The sequence below is a fragment of the Ursus americanus genome, chromosome 21, assembly GCF_024610735.1.
Source record: "Ursus americanus isolate L20-20 chromosome 21, mUrsAme1.1.p, whole genome shotgun sequence".
In the NCBI taxonomy this organism is placed as follows: Eukaryota; Metazoa; Chordata; class Mammalia; order Carnivora; family Ursidae; genus Ursus; species Ursus americanus.
The window spans coordinates 9,786,269-9,800,013 of NC_142147.1; positions in this window are offsets into that span (position 1 = coordinate 9,786,269).

Sequence of the window (13,745 nt, forward strand, 5' to 3'; positions counted from 1 at the left end):
AACACAGTGTGGGTCTCTGAATAATCAATAAATCAGATTTTCAATCAGATCCTATTCTATAGAAGTTGTTGAGTCATTATGCTGCATACAGTAGGATTCTGTACATTACACTGTATCTGTCATCTACGTATATTGAGGGATTCTTTCCATGGTGTAACTGCTGTCATCAGAGAGGCGTTCTCACTATCTCCCTCCCCATCTCTCTCCCCCTCTCCGCCCCCTCCCACACCCCATGAGCTGTTTAATGCACACTTATGTAGACTATCTTTAAATATACATACATGCCCTTGGAACAAAAATGCCACTCCCTATTTGTTTTGCCCCTCGCAGTTATGAAGCACCTTTGTCCCCCATTATCTCATTTAATTAATGAATACACACTTGCTTCCCTCTTAGATGCACAGTTGACCACACGGGGGTCGCATAACGAAGGTGGTTGCTGAAATTTATCAGTATCTCTATATGAAAGCAAATGCACTCCAACCTCCTTGGTCTCTGTGTGTTCTTGGTGCCCACAGTCTCACTCCAAAATGTCTGGGTGCAGACAGCTCCAGACCTTGAGGAAGGTAACCCCCTGCCAGCATGGTTTATCTCCCCAGTAATTAGGCTTGGATTTCTGCTTTATTAACTCAGATACAACAACGCCCTGCCCTCTGTCACCAGGGGGACTAATAGAGGATAGTCACTCTGATTTGGAAACCCTACAAATTAAATGACAAAGTGAGAGGAAGTGAAGTTAAGGCAAATCATCAGGCAGCCAGTCATTTTCACACTAGTTTTTCAAATGGGAAGCAGGGGCCTTTTGCTTTTATATCTGCAGATGCAAAACTACCAAAATAAATAAGCCCAGTTTTCTTGATGGGTTTGTTAAACCTCAGTGATATGCGAATTCTGGAATGATGTGAGGAGTAATTGATTGTGTCTGTTTAAAACCACGGGAACTTTTTCTTCTCTGGAAGTCCTAAGGTTCCTTGCCTTCCTTGAGAAGGATTTTCTTCTGTTCAATGTGCCTGTGAATCCAAGTGTTTATTTGCTCAGGACCATTTCAACAGGTCTCTATCTTCATCACCTATAGGGCAGATTTGCTTTTACAGTTTTTTAAAAATTCCTGTCCTGCCTTTCTAGGAAAAAAAACATTCACACACCTTATGTAAGATTAAAATTACCCAAGGAAATAAAATAACATTGAATGATGGAAGGGGTGGGGGGAGGCCGTCCGGCAAATTTTCCATCCGTCTGCTGCAGGAGCTGTAACCATTGGTTTAGCAATATGATTTAACAAGAAGCATTAGCTCTGGGTATGGAGCTGCCGGGTTTTGAGAAGGCTGATGAGATGTGATTATCTCCATGCAGAAATATCAGGGTGGTTAAAAGATAATTTGAAATGAGGTTAAAAATGAAGCGACACTAAGCTTCTCTCACTCGTGTCAAAACAATCACATCTTTTCTTGTCTTTCCTTTTTTTCCCTTTCACTTTGATGACATTCGCTCATATTGGAGGTGGAGACATTCTTCATAGCAAACTGTAATCCTTGACTAATTTTAAATTTAATGTGGCTCTGTTTGAAACACAGCTCTACATCTGATCCAAAATCAGCTTCTGGATATTGTGGATAGAATCTGCAGAGTTTGTAATATTTGGTAAGCCTTAAATATTGCTATTAGTCACAAAACTACAGTTTCATTTCACTCCGTTAACAACATTCACGGGATAAACAGCATACATTGACATCATAAATGACATTTGGCTAGAAAAATGTCTTTGACCTTCAGCTTTAAAAATGAAAACAGGTGAAAAAAAAACCCAGCATCAAATGTTAAAAACCATATGTTAGTAAACGAATCCTCCTCATCATATTATTCGATCACCTTAAACATAATTACTGTTTTGAATGATTAAGTTTCAAAGTCGGAGACTAGTTCTTACTTTAAAGGAATGTATTTCAGTACCAGATATATTTATTCATTACCTAAAAACAATAAATCCACATAGCCCCAGTTTTTGATTGACAGACAAAATAAAACCGTGAAATGGGTCAAGAAAGTTAAACATTATCTCTAAAGGATATAAGAGAAATGACTGGGCCACTGGCTGAAAACCTTTTAAAAAAGTCTAAGAGAAGATTGGAAAACCTGTCCTTTTTGTGTAAAAGATGACTGGAATGTTCTGCCAGTTTCTGAAGTTTAATCGCCATTAAGAAAGAGAAGCCCAAAGTTAGTCTGCACAGGGCAGATGGCTGCGTGCGCGCTCTGCCGGATCTGAGTATTAAAATGCTCAGAAATTCGAAAACAGTGATGTTCACATCCACACGCAAGGCAAAAACCTCCTCAATGTTGCATTTTGGCTCTGTTTTATCAATCGGTTGCCGATCAATTGCAGTCCCCCCAAACCTCCTTGCTCCAACATCTCGTCCTAACCTGCAGTGCTGGCCCTGTTTATTCTGATGCAGGGAGATGACAATTAGTCATATTTATCCTTGCTGGGCCCATCTAATCCCCACTGCTTTTACTCATGTCAAATCCATTATCCCAAACAAAGCTTCATATGTCTTGTTGGAGATGCACGCAGCCTTGGCTTGTTTACTTTGAGAAGATGGATTTTATGGCGATGTGAAATACATACTGAGCCCTAACTAATGGGGCCACTTGGCATGGTGGAGCAAACGCACTGGCGATTCATTCCACCCTAATCCAGGGTTGTTAACTTTGTCCTGAAAACCCACGGCCTCTGGCTGTGCCTTTAAGACCAACAGGCTTCGGTCCCCAGCACATCTCCTGAATTTTGTCCATAGTGAAATATTCGTGATTGTTGCACTCACGTGTCTTCAGCAGTGATATAATGCAACCCCCTTCCTGCCACCCCCAGTAGCCAGCGGCTCTTTTTCCACCCAGGCCTTGAGCTTCTTTCCTGCTCACTTTGGTGCTTTATTTTTGAAACAGGTCAAAGAAACTCCCTCCCTCTCTTGTTTATTTAGAAAGAAGACTCTGAGTCGCTCTGGTTACTTACATTTTTCAGCATTTCTTTGCCATCCAAACCATTCTAGCTCTTAACATGGAAGTTTTATGGGTTATTTTTTATCAGAAAATGCAGACTTTTGCTAGCTGACCTGAGCAGTTAGGATGGGTTAACATGTGCTTGGAAACCCCGGGTTTCACCCAAAAAAGCAATATAGGGCATATGTTAACATCGAGAGCCTGAAAACACAGCCAGTAAGAGTCGCGCAGACTAAAGGAAATCACTACTTAATTCCACAAACATTTGTTTCGGTCCAGGAATGGCACTAGAAACTTTGAGCCGTCTGGCTCCTGGCTCCGGCGCGGCCAGCACACGAGGGTCCATAACGTGCGGCACAGCGCCATCTGCCGGCCGGCCCGGCCGCCCAAACCGCCGTCCGCAGTCTGGGGTGGCTCTGCAATCCACCCGAGGCGGTTTCCCGACCTGGGTCCCCCAGGGCTTCCTGCTGCTGGGGAGTTCTGACTGTACTAAAAAGGGAAGAGAGACGGAGATTGTACTGGAGAGAAAAAGCAGTGCTAGAGAAACAGTTTCCAACGACCTATTTAACATGTAAGCGGAGGAAGATTAATACTTTTGGAACAGGATCCAGACGTCTTGCCAAGGGCGCAGGTTTTCGGCTTTAAAGGTGAAGCTGAGTTTATTTGCATCCAAAGCAAAGCGTTGTTTTTCCTCCTTTCTTTCTGTCTATAAAACATTGTATCCTAACCATATTGTGTTCACACCCGGGCTCTGGCTCGGCGCGTTCCTCGGTGGAGGTAGAATTTCAGGGAAGCTGGGTGGCTGTGTGTCTGGGTAGGTGTGTGGGTGTGTGAGTGGGGGATGCAGAAGTGCTTTCGGAGACACTGGGGCTCTGTTTGCCCATCCATTCCAGAAATCAGTGGAGGGACGGCTCCTCTCAAGGGCTGAATGCTAGGACTGTGGAAATGTAATCAACACACTTCTGCATGTTTCCACACTGCCTTGAATGGGATCCCAGACTCCAGGAAACTCATCTCTGATAAATTGCAAAGACCCAGACTAAATGGACCGAAGAGGTGGTCATTATTCTTAAGGGAGGGACCTCACCGTTATAGAGGATAAAGCGTTATCTGCAATTCTTTTTTAAGGCTGTGTTGGAAATCTTCTTATTTTCATCCCACCTCCAGCTACCAGGCCTTTTGCTAACTGCAATTTCCATCCTGAAACACGGACTTCCAGCATCTCCCTCCCTTGCCTCTCCCTTGCCTCTCCCTTGCTCTGTACCGGTCCTGAACCCTTCCCCATACCCCATACCCATGGGGGTTGTCCTGGGCGTCATCTCCACTTCACCTAGGGAAAAAGAGGACGCCCAGAACTACTCCTGTCTTACACTAAAGGACATTTTGTTCAGGCCCCGGTTGGGGGATTCTCTGGTTCTCTGTGCGTAGTGGCATGGTGGCACAGGGAGAGGATTAAGTACAATTTTCTCTTCGCCCAGCACTCAGCACAACACTGCTGATGCATGAGACAGGGGACTTGGGGACTGAGCTACCTGGGCCTTCAAGAGATGTAGGTCTCAGGGCCATTAAGAAAGGCTGCTGTTTTCTCAGGGGGCTGCCTCTGGAAATGAGAGTTTTGTAAAGCAGTGTTCCTCTAGATGCCGTGGACTGTCCTTTCGTGGACTGGAAATCTGCTGGTCCTTTCAGGGAATTGTCTGTCTCTCTCCTTTCCCCCTCCCATCCTCCTCCTCTCCCTCCTTCCCTCCCTCCCTCCCTCAGGATCACTCACACTCTCTTTTAGAAACAAATACAAGTCAGATACATTCATTACAGAATTCAAATGTAAGCTCTCAAGGATTTTAGAGACTGGGGTTGCCAGATAAAATACAAAATACCCAACTAAATTTGAATTACAGAAAAACAATGAACAGTTTTAAGAAGAGTAGAAGAACGTCCCAAATATTTCTCGGGACATACTTTACTAAAAAATATCTGATATTCAAATGTACCTAGATGCCTGTGTTTTTCATTTTTGTTTTTACTAAATCTGGCAACCTATGAGAGGCCCTTTAGTGCAAGTCTTTAGACAGTAAACTAAGATCAAAAGAAACAAGGTAATATGCCCAGTTACACAGCTGGTTAGAGGCAGAACCAGAGCCAGAAATCAGGTCTAGAAATTCAGTTTGGGTCCTCTTAATCAACCACACTACCTTTTCTTACCCCAGGATAGCTGACTGGGGGCACAGATACCAAGTGAGCTCATGTAATAAAACCAGTTCCTTGTATAATCATTTCACAGAGACTGTGCATGCCTCAAAGGACCATAAAGTAAAATGCCACTCATTTGGAAATGCCACTAGTTTATAATTTGTGAAGTTTCCTGCCCAAGTGAATCTTGGCATAGCCAACCTTTTCTTGCTGGAGAATCTAGCCCTTTCTTTATCTCTGACCGTTGTTCACGATGACCTCAAGGGCAGTTTCTACCAAGTGCTTGCAAACACGGAAGCACCCACTTACATACGAGCAAATAGTATCCTAACTACAGTTGACCATTGGACAACTGGGCTTGAAACGCACAGGTCCACTTACATGAGGATTTTCTGCCATACAGGACTGCAAATGTATTTTCTTTTCCTTATGATTTTCCTAATAACATTTTCTTTTCACTTGTTTACCTTAAGAACACAGTATATAATACCCATAACATACGGCATATGGTTTAATCAACTGTCTATGTTATCCTTAAGGTTTCCAGTTAAAAGTAGTTTATTAGTAGTTAAGTTTGGGGAGGAGTCAAAAGTTAAACACAGATTTTCCATCATGTAGGGGGTCGGTGCCCCTACCCCCCACATTGTTCAAAGGTCAACTGTATTCCTCTCCCCACCCCCGTTAAAACAATAGCTCTAAAGCCATGATTGTGAGCAGAGTACTGTTTATCTGGACTAGAAGCCTAAACAGATCCTTTTAAAATGCTCTAATATTTATCATAGATTTAAATTAGTGGCGTATCTTGAGGCTGCGCTGCAAATTCATGGCAAAACAGTGATTGTGGACCATGGAAACCCTCAGGGCAGCCATCGGAGGGGCTTTATTTTGGGGGGCTGGGTTGTGAACAAGTTAGCTCAGCCATGCCCCGAGTTGCCTCTAAGCCCCCCCTTCCCTTATTTTTGAACTAAGGGCTTAATTCTTTATAATCCCTCAGATCCATTGTGGTTCTAAAACACTAGATGTCTGAAAATCAGTGAGCCACTTACTCTGTTGGTGTTGTTTTTTAAGTTCCAGTGGGCACGGAGAAGTGGGAACGGTATCTAAGTCTTTGAGAAGCGCCCTGTGCCCAGTCGAGTGCAGGGAGCTGGCTGTGCGCCCCTCTCCCCAAGCAATCTGCTACTCAAACCAAATGACAAAAGCTCACACTGAGGAAGGAAAAAGAAAAAAGGTGTTAATGAAACTAGTTGTAATGCAAAGAAAGGTCAGCTTTAGCTGGAAGCCCTGAAATGAAACCATGTAATTGCAGGCACAAAAAGGGCTCTAGGTGAGACAGGGTCTGTGTCCACGCGGTATCTTCCCAGCCCAGCCCAGTCCCCACCTGAGCAACTGCTCCCAGAGGGGCTCTTCCTGGGTCACGGAAGCGAGAAGTAACAGTTGGAAGGATGTGGACCTTTTACAATCAGATCCACATGCTCAACCTAAGGACGGAGCTCGGGAGCGCTGCACGGGCTCCTTAGGTTAGCGAGGAGAGCTGAAGCGAGCACAGCCCTAAAGGAGAAGTGATCTGGCAGAAGACGGCAAAAATCCTCTTCGGTCTGGGGACTCTCATTTCACGCTTGGAGCTCACGTTTTTTTAAGGCATGTAAAAGAAGACTAAATGAGGCCAGGTGGGGAGAGAAGAGTGAGGTTTTCCCTCCCTCTCTCCCTTCCTTCCTCTTTGGACTTTTCTTTTTTTTTTTAAACCTTACAATTGCTCCTGCAGAGCGCTCATTCAGCGAGGCTGAGATGCACCCGGGCCAGAGCTGAGCTGCGGGGGGCCTCGAGCTGCCTTCAACCTGTGGCCTTGAACCTTCCCTGCCTGGTTCTGCACAGAGGAGTCCTGACCCCAGATCACAGTAGGGACAGGGCTGTGACTCCCAAAGGTGGATGGGTCAATTCTTTGGAAAATCTAAAACCCTCAAGGACTTTGTCCATTTCTTGAATAGGGCCAATTCAGGGACCCTGCTCGGAGATGCGCTAATGCTCCATGGATTACTGCCACTGAAATGACTTTCTGTGGCTCACTGTCATCTTCAGAACATCCCCGGGGCTTTCCCTCTCAAGCACATGCTACGGTTTTGCGAACTGCTCTTTTGCGGATGGGGAATGTGCTCCTGGGACTCCACTAGCCAAGTCTAGATTGAACCAAGAACCCAGGCATGACCTGCTGGGAATAATGTTAACTGTGTAATGAGTAAAGAATTTAGTATCCTTGGGAGAAGAAAGAAGGGCCTTTGAAAACTTGACTGGGCACTTTGGCCCATGTCGCTTCCTAAAGATTAGACAACATCCAAATTTGTTGCTAGTCGTTATCACTACCAGTAGCTATTACTAGCAACAAATTTGGGTACTCTGCCTTCAACCCTCCTTAAAAAGTACTGTTATAAAAATTAAAAAAAAAAAAAAAGTACTGTTATCCCCCTGTTATAAATGAGTGAAGGCTGAGGCTGGGAGAGGTTTAGTAACTTGTGCAACATCACTGCTACTGCTAGTAGAGATAGGACTAGAAACTAAGTTTCATCGACTCTAAAAGCCCATGTTTGCAATGACTCGTGATATTAAGAGAGAGCTTTAATTGAGCACCTACTATGTGCCGTGCACTGTTACGAGCGCTTTCTGCGTATTATCTCAATAAACCCCCACAGCAACCTTGTGAGCCAGGCACCACTATTAAGCCCATGTTGTGGATGAGGAACGTGAAGGATGGAGATGAAGTGATGGGCTGGAGACTCAGCCACCAGCCTCCGTGCCCCTCTGGATCACTGGAGGCTGTTGGCCTCCCTTCTAATCAAATTTATGGTAAAGCCTTATGCAAAATGCAAAAGACGAAATAAAGCAGGACAACCAACCACAACAGACGACAAAACGTAGCCCTCTTCCAAGCCCCAGCTGGACGGCTGCGTGTACCTTCTTCACTTCGCGGGAGAGGTTCTCCTGTCCCTCATGCATAAAACTGAACACTTGGTGCAACAAGGGGTTCCCTTAGGTTCCCTGGGTTCCTCCTGCTCCCTATGACCACAGGCAATGCAAAGTTGGTTCTTTAAATAACTGCACAGTCTTTCTCCACACATGCGCACACACACACACACACACACACACACGCGCACGCGCGCGCACACACACACACACACACACACACGTGCGCGCGCGCGCTTTCTCCTCTGATGTAAAAATCCCGAATCCCATTTTTGGAACTTTCTTTTGATTCCTTCATTCGTCACGGCCCTCCAGATTAGAATGAAGATACTCCGGGACCGTTGGCTGCTGTGAGGTGGGGTCTCGGCTCCAAGCCCCCCACATGAACCCAGAGGCCTGCCAGTCCCCTTACTGCCTGATAAGAGTACAACCCTAAGGAAGCCGGGGTTTCACTTCCCTCAGTAAATCTATTCTGATGAATGTAAACACTGTGTAATACCCCACCTGTAGGTACTGTAATTAAGGTGCATCTGAACCACAATCAACGCAGTGACAGGCAGAGGGAAAATTATTGACCTCCCACGGATTTTTTAAGTCAGCACATTTACTACTGTGAAAATCACCAAGTCATTAGCAGAGGGGTTTTTAGAAAAATTTTAAGCGAAGGAAGTCTACTCACATTACAGCTATTTGTCTGTTAACCTCCTCGTCCCCTCTCTTTCTGACTTACGGTGAAATTCCCCTGCACCTCATCGGAGCCTCCACGGCCTGGGGGGCACCCGGTTTGGAAGGAAGGGAAGTTTTCCATCCAGTCGGGGAGGAGCACATGGCTTCTCGGCAGGAGACGGACGGCCTGGCCGGCACAGAGGGTCCTGGGACGCTGCCACCAAGCACCCTTCCCTCGTGTTTGCAGAGCTATCCGGTGACAGCTCACATGCCTTGCTGGGCTCCTGGGTTGCCTGAGAGCTCACACGTTGACACAAAATTAATCTCCATGGACGCCCACTTGGGAGACGGAGAGCTGCAGTCAGGGGGGTTCTGCTCACTGTCTTCTAGGTGCCAGGCTGTCAGCTGAGGGCCTAGGAGGTACCCAGGCCCCTTCTCTCCACCCAGCCTGTCCAGCAACAGGGCTTTCAACCCCTCCCAGCCGTGCCTCTCCCTCCAGGGAACTGGAGGCGCTGCTTGTGAGGAGTTTGAGGAGGGGAGACTCACCCTGACGTCCATTTGCAGCGAGTAACCCAACGCTTCCTGCCACCAAAGGCAAGGACATCTATCCCCTCACTGGGCGGAAGGCCGGCAGGGCAGTGGTGAAACACATGGACTTTTAAATCCCACCTGACTGGGCTCTGCTTCGTGCTCCATCACTCCCTGACTGAGCCCCTTTGTGCCTCAGTTTCCCTATCTGTCAAATGGGGCTAACCACAGTACGTATCACTTAGGCTGATTGTGAAAATCGGAAAGGATGGTCCACGACCTGCCTGCACGGTACATAGCACCTCAGAAATCAGGAGTCGATGAACTTTTTTTTCTGGAGGAAGCCAGACAGAAACTATTTTAGGCTTTGTAGACTGTCAGGTCTCTGGCATAACTGCTTAACTCTGCTATTGTAGGCCATATGTAAATCAAAGAGTGTGGCCGTGTTCCAATAAAACTTTATTTACAAGAACAGGTAATGGGCCAGATATGGCCCTTAGATCATAGTATGCAGATCATTGTTAATTTAAAATCTGAATAAATGTCAGCAGCTATTATTATATATAACAATCCCTTCCTGATTAGCTATTGTATACAAGGAGTTGCTGATGAATTAAGAGGATGTGGTCCGTCTTAAAACTTACGATTGGCATTAGGGGAGGGGAGCAGAGGCACAAATTCACACACAGCAATGGAGGGCCGGCTGTGTCCCAGAAGGCATACACGTAAACTAAAAGCTATTACACAAAGCCTAAAGCACTATGTGCCATTGAATTATTCATGTTTATTTTGTAAAACACCACTCCCGCCCCATGAAAACAAATGAGAAATATTTTGCATTAACCTCAAAATGATGTCACCTTTGGAGACCAAGTTTTTCCCAAGAAAAGTAAAGAAAACTGAACGTGCACGAACACCATTGCATCAGGCTCTAGAGGTGCCGTGTGCTGCTTTAGGTAACCGTCAGCAGAAAGAAAAGCCATTGGGGTTTTGTTTAAACTGCCAGCCAGGTTGCCCAAGTCAATACTCATGCAGTCAAAACAGCCAGCTTAATATTTTTTTGGATTGAATAGACCAGTGAATTTAACCAGGAACCTCAGTGTGGAGAAGTCAAGGTCTCAGCTGCCAAAAGCATTAGGAGAGAAGTGAGCAGAATCTCTCCACCTCCAAGGTAGAAACCCAAAGCCATTGTTTAAAAACATCTCGGGTTTAAGAGTGATATCAAAGAGTGTTTGAATGTATCTGCAAGCTGGTCTCTCAGGTTATACAGAGATAGGCGGATGCTTAACAGAGCTGCTCCTGATGTGAAGGGAAGGGAACCGCGTGGGTGATTGACCAAACTGGCGTTTTCCACATGATAGACCCATGTACTTGTTCATCCATTCACTCGGCTACAAATATCATTGAGAACGCACCACACTCGTGGAGCCGGGCACCAGGGAATACAAAACTAAGTGAATCGTGGAATTTAAGTTCCACAAGATGCCCCCACTAAGTGGGATGGAGAAACTAACACAGCTGACCGGGAGGAGGTCTGTGAAGGAGCCGCATGCCACTTCCTTCCTCGAAACGCATTTTAACAAAAGCGAGATTCCTCTTCTGATAGGGGATCACGTGAGAATGGGAAGGAAGAAAGAGCCTGTGTCACCTACCTGTGTCTAACGGCGACATCAACTGACTCTTCGGTCCTGCACTGGGAGAGACTCACCTGTTCCTACACCCTCTGTCCCCTCTGTGGGTCACTGCCTATTCCCCCCACATCCAACGGATGGACTATTCCTAATGTTGCGATCGGTGCTTCTTGCCTGCCTTGCCTATTCGTTTCTTTGGTTTTTTCCATTTCTAAATGATTTGCTTTCTTCCACTTCCTCTTACCAGCACAATCTTAAGGTCCAGCTATTCCCCACTTCTCTTCGCCCCCAAGATCCCCCGGAGCGTGACGCAGCTCACAAACATAACTTCGGTTTCGTGCACTCTCAAACCTCCCTCCCCTTCTGCTGTTTGACTTTGTCCCGGATCTGAGGATCACATGGTAATTCAGCAAATTCTACCACGATGCTGGCTCCCGGGGTGTGAAGGGCTTGGGGCTCCTGAGTTCTAAGCCCTGGCCCAAAGTTGGCGCTCATTTTCAAAGGCAATGAATATCAAAGAATTTACAGAATCCACATTGGGAAGCCTGTCAGAAAATTGTTGGGAAAATAAAGCGAATCGATAGGATGTCAAGAGACTCAAATGGAAAAAATATTGAATATTCATTTTCTCAGTTTCACAGGGGTAGGGATTTACGAGGACCAAGGCAGCTAGTGGGATTTTCGGCTTTCCTTGGGATGGTTCAAATAATTTTTGTGCTGTGCATTGGATTAGTGTTCAATTAACTCCTTTAAAATTATAATGTGCAACTTCAACAAACTTGTGAACGAGTCTACGGCACAATTAGAGCAGTTAATAGTCACCAGGTACAACAAACGAATGCTGTATTTCTATAAACAGAGAACATCTCAGACAAACTCAGTGATTGTGTTTCCCATTTGCATAGCTGTTCCACTTACCTGTAAACACAAGAGAAAAATTACAGACGGGTCCTTTTCTCTCACATATTTTATCAAAAAAAAAATCAATGTAGAATCCACGTAGAAAGTGTTTCTTTCTGATGTGGTTACATTCCCCCCAAATCCAACACGCTAACACAAGCAGCTCTTAGTGGGGAAACTTCACCTGTTCCTTGGGTCGCAAATGCATCCTTACGGCTGCCAAAGTGTTTTAAGCATGATCCCTCCATTACTATCACACAGGCCATTTCAAGGTTGAAGATAACAAAAAATGATCATATGAATACTGTGTAGACATCAGTATTAGATTGTAAAAAAAGTCAGTTGGAGTTTTCGCATATTCAGACACCCACCGTCGCCCAGAGAAACAGTACGAGGAGGAACAGCCATTGTAGGCCTGGGAACTGCAGAAGAAAACCAAGGGGCCATCTTGGTTGTTGGGTCCTCCTGTTGTTGATATGTAAAAAATTTATTGGATTCTATTTATTCTGGTACAATCAAGACTGCAACTTTCTGCATGCTTCTTAGCTTCCTTACACAACACAAATCCAATTCATTTTAAGAACTTTGAGCCTTTGATTTCATGCGAAATCAGAGACTAACTCCCTGGTTGAGGGACTTGGCACCTTCAGCTGATCTACTCTAAAGTAACGATGAAAAATGGATTTTAAATCTGAAGATTGTAATCTCGATATTTTTATTTCCAGGAAAATACAACCTGAGACTCTTTGTGATTTTTAATAATCGATTTTGGCCATAGGATATAATGATATTGCATGGTTCCACATCTTTATCTACATCTTCGAGGGTTTTCCCCTGCCTTTTCCAACCCAAAGCTACCTTACCCACTCTCCACACACATCCACACAATTATGAAAGTATCACATAACGATTTAAATAGATTAACTACTTCTGATAGTTTGTGGAAGAAATGCTACATCTCTTTTCCACAAGACTGCAAAACTTTCTCACCATTCTTAAATAACAGCAGAAATAATAAAAACTAAAAAAAAAAAAAGTGCAATTTAATTTGGTTTTTTTAGAACGAGTTCTTCTCTGGCCTTAGAAGATTAGTTTTCAAAGCAATGGTAAAATCATTGATGTACGTCTTTTCAAGTCAAAAGAAAAAAAGACTCCTAAATACCAAACATTTGCTCTTTGGAGCATAGCAAGAAGAAAGAAAGAGGGCCAGACGGCCACATCCTAAGAACAAAGTATTGTCCAGGTAGTTGTTGGCTAAAACGGGATCTCTTTCCAGGTCTTTTTATTAGTTAAAGTTTTTCTTTCCTAAATAAAACTTCATTTTCTTTCACTAATCTTTCTAGTGGGTATCTGCCAGTTCTTCTGCGTGACTTGCTACATGAAAGCTTGTAAAAAAGGAGGAATCTAAAACTGCTGCTATTTTATATTCACAGTCTTTCTGCTATTAAAAAGTATTCACCAGAAAGATAGTTCTTTTCTGTATTTAAAGAAAACATTCAACACATGTGATTTTAAAGAAAAACATTGCTTTTTTCCCCATCAATATAGAGAGATAACTTAATTATAAAACAATTCCAGATTCTCCCAAGATTAGAATATAAATGAATATCAATTAAATCCCCCCTTTTTTTACTTTATAAAAGAATCCAAAAGTTTATGGAGAAAAATAGAGGCATAAAGATAATCGAGAATGTTTGAAAAGAAGAGTAATAAGGGAGAATTTCTCCTACCACCAATTAGAATATATTATAAAATTTTAATATCAGTATGGTGTTGGTATAGGATTATTGAAACAATAAAACTCCTGGAAACCTTCCCAGTAAACATAAGAATTTCATGTATATTAAAGTAATATTTAAATAAAAAGATGTGATATAGTATTCA